General features: G+C 41.0%; 1 protein-coding gene across 1 annotated transcript in view; it reads left to right on the top strand.

Annotated features, from left to right (window-relative positions):
• The window catches only part of LOC125448293 (band 4.1-like protein 4B), a 289715-nt gene that overhangs the window by 166818 nt on the left and 107673 nt on the right, over positions 1–15224 (top strand). The window lies entirely within an intron of this gene.

The following is a 15224-nucleotide window of genomic DNA, read 5'->3' as shown; positions in this document are numbered from 1 at the left end:
GGTCGGTGGAGTTGTGGATAGTGACGAAGGATGCTGTAGGTTGCAGAGAGACATAGATAAGCTGCAGAGCTGGGCTGAGAGGTGGCAAATGGAGTTTAATGCAGACAAGTGTGAGGTGATGCACTTTGGTAGGAGTAACCGGAAGGCAAAGTACTGGGCTAATGGTAAGATTCTTGGTAGTGTAGATGAGCAGAGAGATCTCGGTGTCCATGTACACAGATCCTTGAAAGTTGCCGAGATAATGGGGACTGCAGATGCTGGAGATTCCAAGATAATAAAATGTGAGGCTGGATGAACACAGCAGGCCAAGCAGCATCTCAGGAGCACAAAAGCTGACGTTTCGGGCCTAGACCCCGTCTAGGCCCGAACCGTCAGCTTTTGTGCTCCTGAGATGCTGCTTGGCCTGCTGTGTTCATCCAGCCTCACATTTTATTATCTTGAAAGTTGCCACCCAGGTTGACAGGGCTGTTAAGAAGGCATACAGGGTTTTAGCTTTTATTAATAGAGGGATCGAGTTCCGGAACCAAGAGGTTATGGTGAAGGTGTACAAAACTCTGGTGCGGCCGCACTTGAAGTATTGTGTACAGTTCTGGTCATCGCATTATAAGAAGGATGTGGAAACTTTGGAAAGGGTGCAGAGGAGATTTACTAGGATGTTGCCTGGTATGGAGGGAACGTCTTACGAGGAAAGGCTGAAGGACTTGACGCTGTTTTCATTAGAGAGAAGAAGGTTGAGAAGTGACTTAATTGAGACATATAAAATAATCAGAGGGTTAGATAGGGTGGATAGGGAGAGCCTTTTTCCTCGGATGGTGACGGCGAGCACGAGGGGGCACAGCTTTAAATTGAGGGGTGAAAGATATCGGACAGATGTCAGAGGTAGTTTCTTTACTCAGAGTAGTAGGGGAATGGAACGCTTTGCCTGCAATGGTAGTAGATTCACCAACTTTAGGTACATTTAAGTCGTCATTGGACAAGCATATGGATGTACATGGAATAATGTAAGTTAGATGGGCTTGAGATCGGTATGACAGGTCGGCACAACATCAAGGGCCGAAGGGCCTGTACTGTGCTGTAATGTTCTATGTTCTATATGTTCTGTGTACTTTAAAAGGATTTGCAGCAATTATTTCTCAGCTGATTTGAATTTTCCTCTATGCTTTTACGTTCATAGCTTACATTTGCTTCATGATCCACCTTGCATATGAGCCACTACCTTCAGTTATGTAGAAACAGGAATAGGCCATTTTAGTGTATATTTAGATTAGTTTTGTCAGTACAGACTTGAAGGACCGAAAGGCCTCTTCTGTACAGTATGATTCTGTGATTTTCTTCTTTTCTCTCAGGCTTCCGTTCCATTCCAAAGAGTGCACGACTACTTTTTGCCTGTAAATACCGCTTTGAATTATTTTTGCAAGAAGGGAGGCAACACAGGAAACATATGGCAACAACCAATTGATGCCTCTCTTTATTAGCACAACGTACTACCTTCAGTTAGCTAGGAACAGGAGTAGGCCATTCAGTCCCTCAAACTTGTTCTTCCATTCATTAAGATCATTGCTGATCTGTATCTCAAATATTTGCTTTTGCTTCGTATTCCTTATTGCCCTAGACTATAGTAAATCTATAATCTCAGATATAAAGTTATAAATTGAGATACAATCTTTAGCTTTTGTTGGAAAGAGTTCTCCAATGGCGCTGACAGAGATTGCATCTCATAACAGAAAAAACCAATCAGACTATGATTTTATCAATTCATCAACACGTCTGCAACAAATGTGCAAACCTGCCAGTGGCTTTAAAGTTTACAGCTGTTGTGAACAAGCCTGTAATGAGAGCACACCACATGGTCATTGGAGGTGTTAGTAGCAATCCAATGTGTATATTATGCATAAAGCAAAGTACATTATGCATAAAGCAAATTCATTGTTTGATAAGATTATCAAATGTGGCTTGATCGGTAGCACACTTGATCTGAGTCACGAGGTTCAGATTCTGCTCCAAGACTCGAGCACAAAAATATCAAGATTCACACATCACTACAACACTAACAGTGTTGCATTGATCAGAGGTGACGTCTTTTGTAATATATGTTAAAACAAGGCACCATCTGCCTGTTTAGGTGGGCATAAAGATTGCATGGCACTATTTTGAAGAACAGGAGAATTCAGTGTGGTGGAAGGCCATTCAGCCCATTGAGTCCACATCGACACCCTGAAAATCATCCTACCCAGACCCAGAACCCCTCCCATCTCTGTAATCCTGCATTTCCCATGGCAAATCCACCAAACCTGCGTATCTTTGGTTTGAGAGGAAACTAGAGCAGACAGGAGGTGAATGTGCAAACTCTATATAGACAGTCGCCTGAGGGTGGAATCAGACCAGGTCCCTGGCACTATGAGGGAGCAGTGCTAACCACTGAGCCACTGTGCTGCCCCCCTTTGGTGTTCCTGGCCAAGATTTATTCCTCAATCAGCATCACAAAACAGATTATTGCATGGTGTTTGCACATGCTGTTTATAGGAGCTTGCTGGGGATGAATTAGTAAATGCATTTCCCACAAGGAAACTGTAACTCTTGGCACAGGGGTGATCAAGGCTGCTGTGTCCATCTGATGGCACATGTGTGCTTTTCCTGGACTTTAATTATTCTGTTGGTTGCAGTTTTGACATTGAAGTGTTTCTTCAGGTACCTGGATTAGACTTGTGTGTTCTGTGATATTGTGTTCTACCTCATCAAAGTTGAAGGGGGAAAGGCTCTAAGCACAGCACAGGAATTTGAAAATTACATTGTTATATGTTACTGGGATGTAGATGTTGGTTTTGAAGCTGACGTTTGTTTCCCTTTCCTAACTGTCCTTTAAACTGATTTGAAAAGGCAGTTAACAGTCAAGGACATTTCTGTAGCTCTGGTGTCACATAGGCCAGATCAAAAAAAGCATGGCAGATTTCCTTGCCTTAAGGGCTCTCATTGAATCAAACGGAGTTTTTACAACAATTTTTTTTTGTTATTCGTTTATAGGTTGAGGGTTTTATTGAGGGAACATTTACTGCCCATCCCTCAGCGGGGCAGTTCAGAGTCATCCACATTGCTGTGGGTCTGGAGTCACATGTAGACCAGACCAGGTAAGGATGGCAGTTTCCCTCCCCAAAGGACATTGGTGAACCAGATGGATCTCTGGATTAACAGACCAGTGATAATGCCGCTAGGCCATCATTTCCCCTATTTGTTGCAAAATTAATGGTTACAATTGCTGAGACTGGTTTTCAATTCCAAATTTATTAATTTAAAATTAAATTTAACTAGTTGCCATGGTGGAATGAAAGCAGTTTCAGCATTCACCTGTACCTTTGGATTTTAGCCCAGTGACATTACCATGATGTCATCATCTTCTCACTCATGTAGAGGAGAGAAATCAGTCTCATGAATTGCTTTATCTTGACTACTCCATCTGGTCAATGCAGTTACAGTGATATCCACATCATCTCCCCATCTAATGGATACTATTATCTACTTACTGTAAGCTGGTCACTTCTATGTGTATCAGCCAACAGAGCTCCTATTCATTTATCAAAGCTACACCTAAAATTCGGCAAATACACTGTATTTATCAACTTTAGTTCTTCTGATTTATTGTTTTATTTATTATCATTGATTTCTTTATTTTATTTATTCAGCTCTTGTAATTACATCTTTACCAAACATCTTTACCAGCATAATTACTCTGAGAGCCAATGTGCAGTAGTTGAATCCTTGAACCTGATCCAGTACTCATCTTACGTGCCAGCTGAGGATTTTCTAAAGCATCTGGCTGTTGTAACTCCATAACAGCCTTATCTTACAGCAGCAAAACCCTGTTTGGACAACAGAGCCTTTCTCTCCTTTCTGTCTACAGGCATTCAGCAGGGCTGTGGTGTTCTTCTAAGGGACAACACCAGGGGCGGCATGGTGGCTCAGTAGTTGGCACTACTGCCTCACAGAACCAGGGACCCAGGTTTGATTCCACCCTCGGGCAACTGTCTGTGTGGAGTCTGCCCATTCTCCCCGTATCTGTGTGGGTTCTCCAGGTGCTCCGGTTTCCTCCCACACTCCAAAGATGTGCAGGCTAGGTGGCTGGCCATGATAAATTGCCCATAGTGTTGTGGGATGTATAGATTAGTGGGGGATGAGTCTGGGTGTGATGCCGTGAGGGTCGGTGTGAACTTGTTGGGCCAAAGGGCTTGTTTCCACACTGTCGGGATTCTACGGCTCAGATGAACACACGCCTGCCATGTTACTACTGTCAGGTGCCGGTCTTACATAGCCAACAATCTGCAGGCAAGCAGGCCACATGGCACCAAATGGAATCAGTTACCCATATCGTGGGATCAAATGCTTGGAGCCTGAAAAGGACAGTTGCTTCTATTGTAGTATAATGATAATTCAAAAATGTGCTTAAGGTCTCCAGTGTCAAGAGATGCTGCAGTACATTTCTGTGAAGGTACCGTATGTTCCAGGGTGCATTGCAAAATTGGGTAGCTAATTATTGGTGCGGCCCAGAGGGTATGCAGGAGTGCATAATTTGAGCCTGCGACAATCTGTCAGTCTCCTTGTACATTTTGTGGGTTATTTCACTTGCCTATTGCACTGTTTATGCTGGGAAACTAGGTGTTTGGCAGTTTTTTCTTTTGGATAAGTGTAATTTGTTTGCTGCCAAAACATTTCCAGATTCTTTTCTGGAGCTGGCCTAAAAATGGGCCACGTCCAATGTTCCTGGTCTCAATAGGTGAGAGCTCTAACAAAATATCTAACAATGCACTTTTTTTTTCTGGAAATATACCTTATCATAAAATTTGTACATTCCAAAGCATTTCAAATTGGACATTACAAGAGAGTAAAACAAGGTTTTTTTTCCTATATTACATGATGCACTCAATTAAGTTGTAATATATATGATATTTACAAGTTACATTCCATATCAGCAAAAACCTGAAGGCTTCTGCCCAGTTCCCAACATCTCAGTCTACTGTGGCAGGCAAACCTTAGACCGGCCTTTGCATATTTACTTTTAATTGTGGTTTCCCCAAGCTGCATTAAACCATAAATATGTAGTCCTGGAAAGTAAAATATACTTGTCAGAAACACTTGGGTATGGGCATTTTGTAGTGGAAAAACAACAAGTTTTAAACATGCCAAAGTTAGTTCTTCACCGATTTGATTACCCTGCAACAGCAGTCAATGTTTGTCTCTGTGCACGTTTCTGTCAATTGTCTGTGGAGCACAGAGCTCACAAAGCCAAGTGGAAGGGTGAGCTGTGAGTAAAATGTAGATTTGTGATTTGGACGAGCTGAGTGAGTGGGCAAATGCGAGGCAGATGCAGATAATTTGGGAAAATGTGAACTTAGCCACTTTGGTAACAAAAACAGGAAGGCAGATTCTTATCGGAATGACTACAAATTGAGAGAAGAGAATGTGCAACCAGTCCTGCATGTCCTCCTATTTCAGGTGAGCAAACAGATGCAGTAGCCATTAAAGAAAGTAAATGATATGTTGGCCTTCATAGTGAGAAGATTCGGATATGGAGCAGGGATGCTTTGCTGCAATTAAACAGGGCCTTGATGAGATCACACCTGGCATATTGTGTGTAGTTTTGGTCTCCTTATCTGAGGAGGGTTATGCTTGCTATGGATGGAGTGCAAAGAAGGTTTACCAAACTGGTTCCTGGGATGGCGAGACTGACATATGAGGAAATGCTTAGGATTATGTTCACTGGAATTTAGGAAAATGAAGGAAAATCTTATAGAAACCTATGAAATTCTAACAGGACTAGACAGGGCAGATGCAGGAAAGATGTTCTCAACGGCAGGGGCATGCGGAACCAGTGGTTACAGTCTCAAATAAACGACAAAATTGAGATGAGAAATTTCTTGACACAGAGTGCTGAGCCTGTGGAACTCATTGCTACAGGAAGCAGTTAAGGCCAAAATATTGTATGATTTCAAGGAGTTGAATGTAGTACTTGAGTCCAAAGGGATCAAAGGATGGGGGGGAGGGGCAAGAAGCAGGAACAGCTTCCTGAGTGGGTGAGTATCTATGGTCGTAATGAGAGGCAGAGTGGTTTCGAAGGGCCACATAGCCTGCTTCTATTCCTGTTTTCTATGTTTCTATGAATCCTATGCCATAGAGCTGCTCAGGTCAACAATGGCTTTAATAAAGTATCTAACCATGCTATTTTAGTGTTTCACTGGCTGGAGCACTTATTTTAGTGAGCTGCTCATTGGTATCACCTTTTTGAGAACCCAGATAGCATCTGAATTTTTCACCCGACTGCACAAACATTGACTTAGTCCATCCATGTCTCTAGCAGCACTCCAAGTGCAGCTTCTACTGTGGCTCAGTGAGGAGTTGGTGGATTTTTCATCCCTGGCTAGCTGCTGTTACCACTTAAGCCCGAGCAGCTCAATACAGTTTTGCAGATAATCTCATGCTGCCAATGCCAAGAAGCATTGTTTAGCCACTTGAATTACACTATTGTGGAAAATCGTTCTTTTATAATCCATAAGGACTTTTGTTTGTAAATCTCCACTGTTGCTTGGAAGGGAGAGAGACCATGGATCATTCTGTGAAACCTTGGTAGGCCCGGTTGTAAGATGTCTAATTCTTCCTCTGCTTATTCCTGGGACAAAGCTACAGCAGTTGTAGAGAATGAGAGATTAGAGTAGGTTCCTGAAAAGCCAAATTTGCTTGAGGGTTTCATGATATTGTTTGCTGAAAGTTAAATTGGACCTCTTGTAAATCAGCAGCTCCTCCTATAGTTGCCTTCTTCAAAAGCTGTCAATCTCTACCTATCATTATGGGATTTGGTTGTGATTTCCAGTTGCTGCAGGATGCAGTCAAACCTAGTGATCGGCAAACTGTACCAAGCAATTGTACACCATGCCAGCCTGTATGTAGTTCAGGCTGTGTTGAAGGCATGCTTCTCTTTGAAGAATGCGAGTATGAATAAACCTATGATGATTCATAGCCACTGATTGTTGATCAATGGGAGGGGAGGGAAGATCGTTAGTGGCTGATGTGCTAAATACCTCAGATTTGTGACAGGTGTGGTTTGCTCCATTTACTTACTCTGTTTTACAGTATGAAGGTCATTAAACTTTTTATGACACTAAATTGCCATCAGTGACTTGTGATGTTGGCAGTTTGGCATTTACTGTCCTGGCCCACTTGGTAGTAGCTCATTTTCATTGTCATAATTAAGCAAAACCTTAAAGATTTCTGATCAACATGACCCTATCGGAAATCTAACGTTTAGATCTTTATTTAAAAGTTGAGTCAAAAGAATGTTCAGAGTTACCATTTTTCAATATTAAGATCCTTTCTAGCTTAGAATCATGTTACAGCAGGACCTAAGAGATTTCTTTCCTTTCTCATCTATAGACTGCACAGTTATTGACCCAAAACCACAAGACAAATGCCTGGAATTGTGCCCCCAGTTTGCATTCATGATGCCAAAAATTGGTGTGAACTCTCAGGTTTTGATGCTGAAGATTTTCTCCAGCAATATATCTCTGTTTATAATCTAGCTTACTTTTGCCTTCAATAACTGTGTTCTGCTTTATAGCTTTCTTTGCTTGTACACATAGCTAAGATAAATTTAACATTTTAAGACTTTTTTTAAAGCAGCAAAAACTTTGAAAATCCACTTAATTATGAGGAAATTGTGATCACCATTGATTCTAATGGATTAGGCTAAGATAGTCTTGTGGCATTCATGCGTCCCCAGAGAAATCTGAGCAAGTGGAGGGCTCCTGTAAAGCAATTCTTACATGTGCAGTGCAGTTGTTATTCTTCAAGGAAGGAATCAGTGGAGAAAGAACGATTGGTCAATGGTAACAAACCAGTCTGATCATCACTGAGTGCTGTGAGAAGAAGCAAATGAGTTTACAGTTGGGATTGAACTTGAAACTCAAAGGTTAGAAACCTCATTTCCAATCTTGATCAGAGTAAAAATTATTCATTTACCTTTATATGTATTTTATATTGGAGAAACTTAGATAGGAGACTCATGATACTGCAATACTGTCCATTATCCTGTTTAGACCTGTTCAATAATTCACAAATCCAGCAGTGGGAGAATCAACATTGATGCCATATCCCTTTGGTAGCAGTAATTGTGCTGTGTTCTCTGATTTAGATGGCTAGTAGCACAGTCACTTTTAACAGCTGCTGTATGTAAAGTTAGTGTCGAGTTCATGTGCCAGATGGTTGAGAAGGGGCAGTATGCCAGAAGGATGAAAGAGGTAATGCACCAGGTGGGGTATGTGGATTGTACCAGGAGAGTTAGAAAGATGGTTGGTTGGGATGCTGAGTGGAGTGGGTTGTGGGAAGTGTTCAGTGTGGGGATTACCAGCTCAATTCACGTTGGGGTGTCTGATCAAGTGTGTGAGACACCAGCAGGGTAGGGAAGGTTACTCCTTGGAGATGTCAGGATGCAGGTTGGAGTGAGGATTCAGGTCAAAGTGATGTCTGGTCTGGCTGATGGGGAAATATCAGGCCAGAGTCCAGTTAGGGGAAAGGGGTTGACGACAAGTTCAGAAAAATCCACCCTATGGGGTCCGAAGAAATGTTTTGAAGTAAGCATTATATATCCAAGGTATAGGATAAAACACCATTTAAAACAATCTAAAATGCATTGATAATATTAATACCATGATTCTAAAAGAGCAATAGTTTCGTAGAGAACACAGGAAAGAGATATGCCAAGCATGAGATAATCCACTTGACACAGTGTTTTTCCAGCAGATGTTGATTATGCAATATTCTAATTCACTAGCCTTGGTTACATTTCAGGTAAAAATTGCTATAGACTGAGGTCAGGATCAATGTGGGATTAGGTAAAATAGCGAAAATGTTAAACATAGCATACATCCTGGCTCCAACTTGGTTTCTTGTTGATTTCATTCTTCTATAACTGTAAACATTTGTGTTGAAAGAAGACAGCTACAGAGAGTGCGATAATTTTGGCAAGTCTTGGCCACAGCATCCAATTTATACCTGTGCTGCAAATTTGCATCCATTACAATAGACATTGGAGTCACTGAAGTATAAATAGTAAAGTGTTATTTACTCTGCTGCATTTAAAAATTAAGAGCCACCCACATACATCTCAGAAACACGTCAGGAGTTCATATGAACACCTGATGCAAATTTCCTGTGGATTGTAGATAAATTAAAAATCAGGGTATTAAAAATAATTTAATATCTCCTTGATATGAGATAAATAATAATCCTGGGGTGCCTGTGTTAAATTTAACTTTCTCCCCAGAGGTAGTAAATATGTAGCTATCTTTGGAATGAAAGTCGAAATGAATTCAGCAGCAAAGCTGTAGTCCTTATTCATGTCAGGCTGGATATCTCTTTCATGCAAAATAGCTCATCAACAATATCTTAAAATAGTTTAATAAGGTTACAGAAATGCCATAAAAGTATTGACTTTACTGGCGTATCTCCCTGATACTGCTTTGCTTTATATCATATTCAATAGAGCATTCACGTTACACAAATCAGCAAACAGAATAAAATATTAACATAAAAACAAAGTGCTGAAAATATAGAGTTTGGTCAACATCTGTGGAAAAATAGGTTTTTTACAATTTCTAAAGAATTATGTACCTGAAACATCCAAAATATGTTGTCTTTCCTCTAACATATTTATTTACCTGCTGTGCTGGCATTATGTACATACCACTCCTGGTACAAAATCTTTTCCGTTTTAAAATTTTCATCCTACTACTTAAACTTCTTGCACAGCCTGAATTTTATTATTTCTCTATGCCTGAACTCTAAACTTTGGAATTCCCTCCAAAAATCATTTTATCCCTCTGTGACTCTCCTCCTTTCTGAGACAGTACCATGTCATTGAGTTTGTTGTCAGATTTTGTCTGAAAATATTTGTGTGAAGTGGCTTCAGAAGTTCTTATAATGCTACAGGCACTGTATTTGTATGCAAGAGAATTCCCTGTACTTTCAGATTTTTCTTTTTTTAATTGCAAAAGGTTATTATCAATTTAAACCAATCTAATTGGAGTCCCCTGGATGACCAAAGATCTTGTCAAGTTCATAATGCAGCACAGAACAAAGTTATGCATAATAATACAGCAAAGAAGTGGAAAAGAAAATAAGTAGCGAAGAGAGGTAACGAGAATAGATTAGCAGGTAATGAAAGGGAAGCCAAAATATATTTTATAGACCTATAAATAGTACAAGTGCAGTTAATAGAAGGGTGGGGACAATTAATTATACAAGGATGTGGTCTTGCAGAGGCAGAGGGCATGCCTGAGGTAATAAATCTGTATTTCACATCTATATTCAGTAAAGAAGAGAATGCTACAAGAAGAAATTATGATGAAACTGGATAGAATAAAAATAGATAAGCAAGAATGTATTTAAATGGATGGGAATATTCATGGTAGAAAAGTCAACTGTTTTAGGTAGAATCCATCCGAGGTTTCCATAGCCACAATCTTCTAATCCCCTTGGAGTTGGGAATGGGCCCAGACGACTGGAGGATAGCAAGTGTTACACTCTTCTTCAGTAAAGGGGGAGGGATATGCCTGGCATTTACAGACTAATCAATTTAATTTTGGGGGCAGGGAAACATTAAGAGACATTAATCTAGAACAAAATGTGTTGACATTTGGAAAAACATGAATTTATAAGTGAAATTCTGCTTGCCTAATTTGATTGAGATCTTTTGAAGTAAGAGGTTGATGAGGATAATACAGTTGCTGGATGTACATCAGGATTTTCAAACGCTGTAGAATAATGTAGACTTGTCTGACTTGTTAGCAAAATTGATGCCCATGGATTCAGGAGTAGTTTAGTGGATGTGAATCTGTTAAAGGGACAGAGAGCAAGCTATAAGTGAACTGTCCTTTTCCAAACTGAAGTGGAGTGTACAATGGTGTCGTCCAGGCTCACTAATGAGTAAGTGCACTTTTTATTAATGACTTGTCCCTGGTTATACAGGGGACTCATTTTGTTTCTTTGACAGTGTGTGGAGGTGGACCTAAAGGGATGAGAAATGTCCACTTGGGGTCAGGTTAGATTTCTTCACATGATTATGTTGTTCTTAAAGCCATATCTCCCCGTTTTTACATGCACATTACAGGATGGAAATTCAAATCAAATTTAAAACTGCACATGATTCTTTTTCAAGTTTTCAAGTAATAAGAATAACATTTCAACATTCAACACAGTAGCTTTTCAGCAAAAGCTTACGTAGGGCAAGGTCGTAACTCCGAAATAAGTTGCAACAGAACAGCTTACATGTTTCTTAGTCACACATTTCATATGATGCTTTATGGTTTATCATGAATGGATCTTTGACACTGAGCCACTTTTAAAGTGCGACTTCTAACATATTGTACTCTTTTTACTTCTAGCATGCACAGATGATAAATGTTGCAAAGCCCACATACCCTGAATGAATTTTTAAAAACAATTTTGCGTGGATGCATCTTTGGTCTGCCTCCCCCTCTCTCCCTATTAATTTCAGAATCCTCTCCCCATCCCCCTTTTCTGATGAAGGGTCTAGGCCCGAAACATCAGCTTTTGTGCTCCTGAGATGCTGCTTGGCCTGCTGTGTTCATCCAGCTCCACACTTTATTATCTCGGATTCTCCAGCATCTGCAGTTCCCATTATCTCATGTCCATGTTCGTGTCTTCCCAAACGCACACCCCATCCCAAGCTTGAATTTGTCTAAGATTTTTTCCTTTTCACACAGGGATCGTGTTCACAGTGCATTTTATAAGCCAGAATAGTGTGTATGAGGAGTATGGGTGTGGCCACTTATGCCCGCCTCTGTTCTCCAACATGGCAACCTGACATCACAGAATCATAGAATCCCTGCAGTGTGGAAACAGGCCATTAGGCCCAACAAGTCCACATCGGTCCTCCAAAGAGCATCCTACCCAGACCCTTTCCCTTACCTCTACCCTGCATTTCCCATATCTAACCCACCTAATCTAAACACGTTACGGACAATTTAGCATGGCCAATCCACCTAGCCCGCACATCTTTGAACAGTGGCAGGAAACTGGAGCACCCAGAGGAATCCCAACAGACATGGGGAGAATGGGCAAACTCCAGTCACCCAAGGGTAGAATCGAACGCAGGTCCTTTCCTGTCTCCCCCACTAACCATCCATACCATAGATCCTCATGACACTTCAGTGATCCCAGGTAACTTCCATAGTGGTTCATCCATTATATACAGACCTCTGGAGCTTTGCAGTAGCAATGGGAATTATTTTTAAATCATTGTGGAAAAATTGCATCCCTCTGTATTTACGAGAGGGAAGAGTGACAGGGTAGGCAACTTGATGTCACATTTTGTTTGATACCAGAGTTGTGTAAGGATTGGCTTGATTTTATGGTCAGTGACCTCAAATAATTTTCCACAAAGATTTGATTAACATGACCATATGAATTTCCTTCATTTTCTTTGAATCATTATGGCATAGGAGGCTGCTACGAGGCCCATTTTCTGGAGAGGATTCTAATCAGTGCCATTACTACACTATCCATTTAACTGTACAAAATTTATTTTTCCTCAAATACGATCAAACTTCATTTTGAACTTGTTCATCATGTGTGCTTCCTTCTAAGGCAATTATTTCTGGGTTCATTACCACTGGCTGTATTGAAAGTGCTTCCACGTACTCGCCCTACCAACCCACACCCCATCCTTGCAGTACCTATTGCCCAAAGCCTTAAATCTGTTTCCATTATTTCTTGCACCATCAGCTTATGGGAATAGTTTTTTTTTATCCACATATGTTGAGGCTGTACAAATTCTCTCCTTAATGGCATTGTGAATGTACCTCTTGAACACATGGACTACAGTAGTTCAAGTAGATAAATCATCATCCCTTCTCAAAGGCATCAGGGTCAGGCAATAAATGCTAGCCCAGCCAGCAAAGCCCTTGTTCCATGAGTGAATTTTTAAAAAAAAGTTGCAGGAGAAGTTCAGCCTGTCGAGGCAGCTCTGCCATTTGATGAAATCATTGCTGATCTGATAATCTTCAATTCTTCATCCTGCCTTTTCCCAATAGCCTTTGATTCCCTTACTGATTAAAAATACATCTAACTCAGCCTTCAATACACTTAACAACCCAGCATCAGCAGCCTTTGTGGTAAAGATTGCCACAGATTTACCTCCTCATGTCAGTCTTAAATAGAAATCCCTTATGGCCCCTGGCTCTAGACTCTCCCACAACGGGAAACACCCTTCTGCATCTATCCTGTCAGGTCTTCAAAGAATCTGGTATTTTTCAGTAAAATTGCCTCTTGTTCTTCTAAATTCCAATGAGTACATAAGATAGTTCCTCCATGCCTGGTAATGGCCTAGTGAATCTTCTGTGCATTGCCTCCAATGAAAAAAACATCTTTCCTTGGATATGGGGTACCAGAATTATTCACAGTATTCCAGCTGTGGTCTGACTAGTGCCTCATGTAGTTTTAGCAAAACGTCTGTGCATTTATACTCTGTTTCCTTTGAAATAATTCCATTTGCTTTCCTTACTTTCCTCTGAGCTTGGATATTAGCTTTTTGTGATTCGGGTTGAGAGCACTCAAATCGCTTTGATGCTCAGCAGCAGCAGTATGTACCAACGACGAAACACACTGAAGAAATTCACCAAAATCCTTAGACAGCAGCTTCCAAACCCATGATTATTTCTGTCCAGAAGGACAAGGGCAACAGACACGTGGAAACACCACCATCTGCAAGTTCCCTCCTAGCCTCTCATCCTGAGTTGGAAATATGTCACCATTTCTTCAGTGTTTTTGCATTATAATCCTGGAATTCCCTCTCTGACAGCATTATGAATCTATTTACAGCAGTGGACTGCAGCTTGTCAAGAAGGTAGCTCGCTGCTATCTTCTCGAGTTGCAACCAGAGCTGGGCAATAAATGTTGAGACAGGTAGTTATGCGCACGTGCCACAAGTGGGGCAGCACAGTGGCTCAGTGATTAGCACTGCTACCTCACAGCACCAGGGACCCAAGTTTGACTCCAGCCTCTGGCAACTATGTGTGTGGAGTTTGCATATTCTCTCCATGTCTGCGTGGGTTTCGTCCGGGTGCTCCAGTTTCCCCCCACAGTCCAAAAATGTGCACGTTAGGTGGATTGCCCGTAGTGTCTAGGGTGGGAAGTGCAGGGACAGGGTCAGGGGTCTGGGTGGGATGCTCTTCGGTGTAGCCTCGATAGGCCAAATGGCCTGCTTCCAAACTGTAGGGATTCTAAGTGAATAATAAAAGAACAGTTCATTATTGCATCCCTACTTTTGTTAGAGAAGTTGTTCAGTTGTACTTATGAATTAGCGTGCTGTTAAGAATTCACTTACTGTAGACCAAACAAGGCTTGCAGAGAATGTAGTACATAAGATTGAAGGAAGAGGGTGATGTAATGGTAATGCCACTTCCCTTTAGTCTAGAGCTCACATGAAACCAAAAAACAGAAATTGCTGGAAAATCAGAATGGAAGAAGAGTTCCATTATGAAGAAGGGTCACTGGACCCAAAATATTAACATTAAGCTCTCTCCACTGATGCTGCCAGACCTGTGAAGGGTTTCCAGCAATTTCTGATTTTTGTTTCATCTTTTCAGCATCCGCAATCCTTTTGGTTTTTGTCACATGTGAGCTGATGGAATTTTAATTTGATGAATAACAATCTGGAAAGAACAGCTACTCTGAATAATGGTGACTATGAAGTCTCATTAATTGTTGTCGAAGTCCAGGAAATCCTATCCTTACTCAGACTGGCGTACCTGTGATTATCAGCAGTGTAGGTGACGCTGAACAGCCTTCTGAAATAGCTAGCAAGCTGTTCAGTTCAAGGGCTATTCGGGATGTGTAACAAAAGATGTCATTGACATTCGCATCCCATGCATCAGTAAAGACCAAAAACACATTGAGGAGCATAAGAAATCACTGATACTTTGTTGATTGCAGCTGCAAAGGCTTCAGCAGCACAGCCTGTAGAGAAGCAGGATGTCATTGATAGCAGCTTCTCAATTTCTTTGTTTAATTGTCCAGGTACAGAAACACTGTCACTGTTTCAGTATCATTGCAACTGCAAATTCCAGGCTACAAAATAAAACTTCAAAAAACTTAATTCATATAACACTAGATTAACAAAGCACAGAAGGAAGTCATTCTGTCCTTTGTGCATGTCAGCTCTT

This window comes from Stegostoma tigrinum, chromosome 2, assembly GCF_030684315.1.
Source record: "Stegostoma tigrinum isolate sSteTig4 chromosome 2, sSteTig4.hap1, whole genome shotgun sequence".
In the NCBI taxonomy this organism is placed as follows: Eukaryota; Metazoa; Chordata; class Chondrichthyes; order Orectolobiformes; family Stegostomatidae; genus Stegostoma; species Stegostoma tigrinum.
Note: the sequence above shows the minus strand (reverse complement) of the source record. Positions and strands in the feature narration are given on the sequence as shown.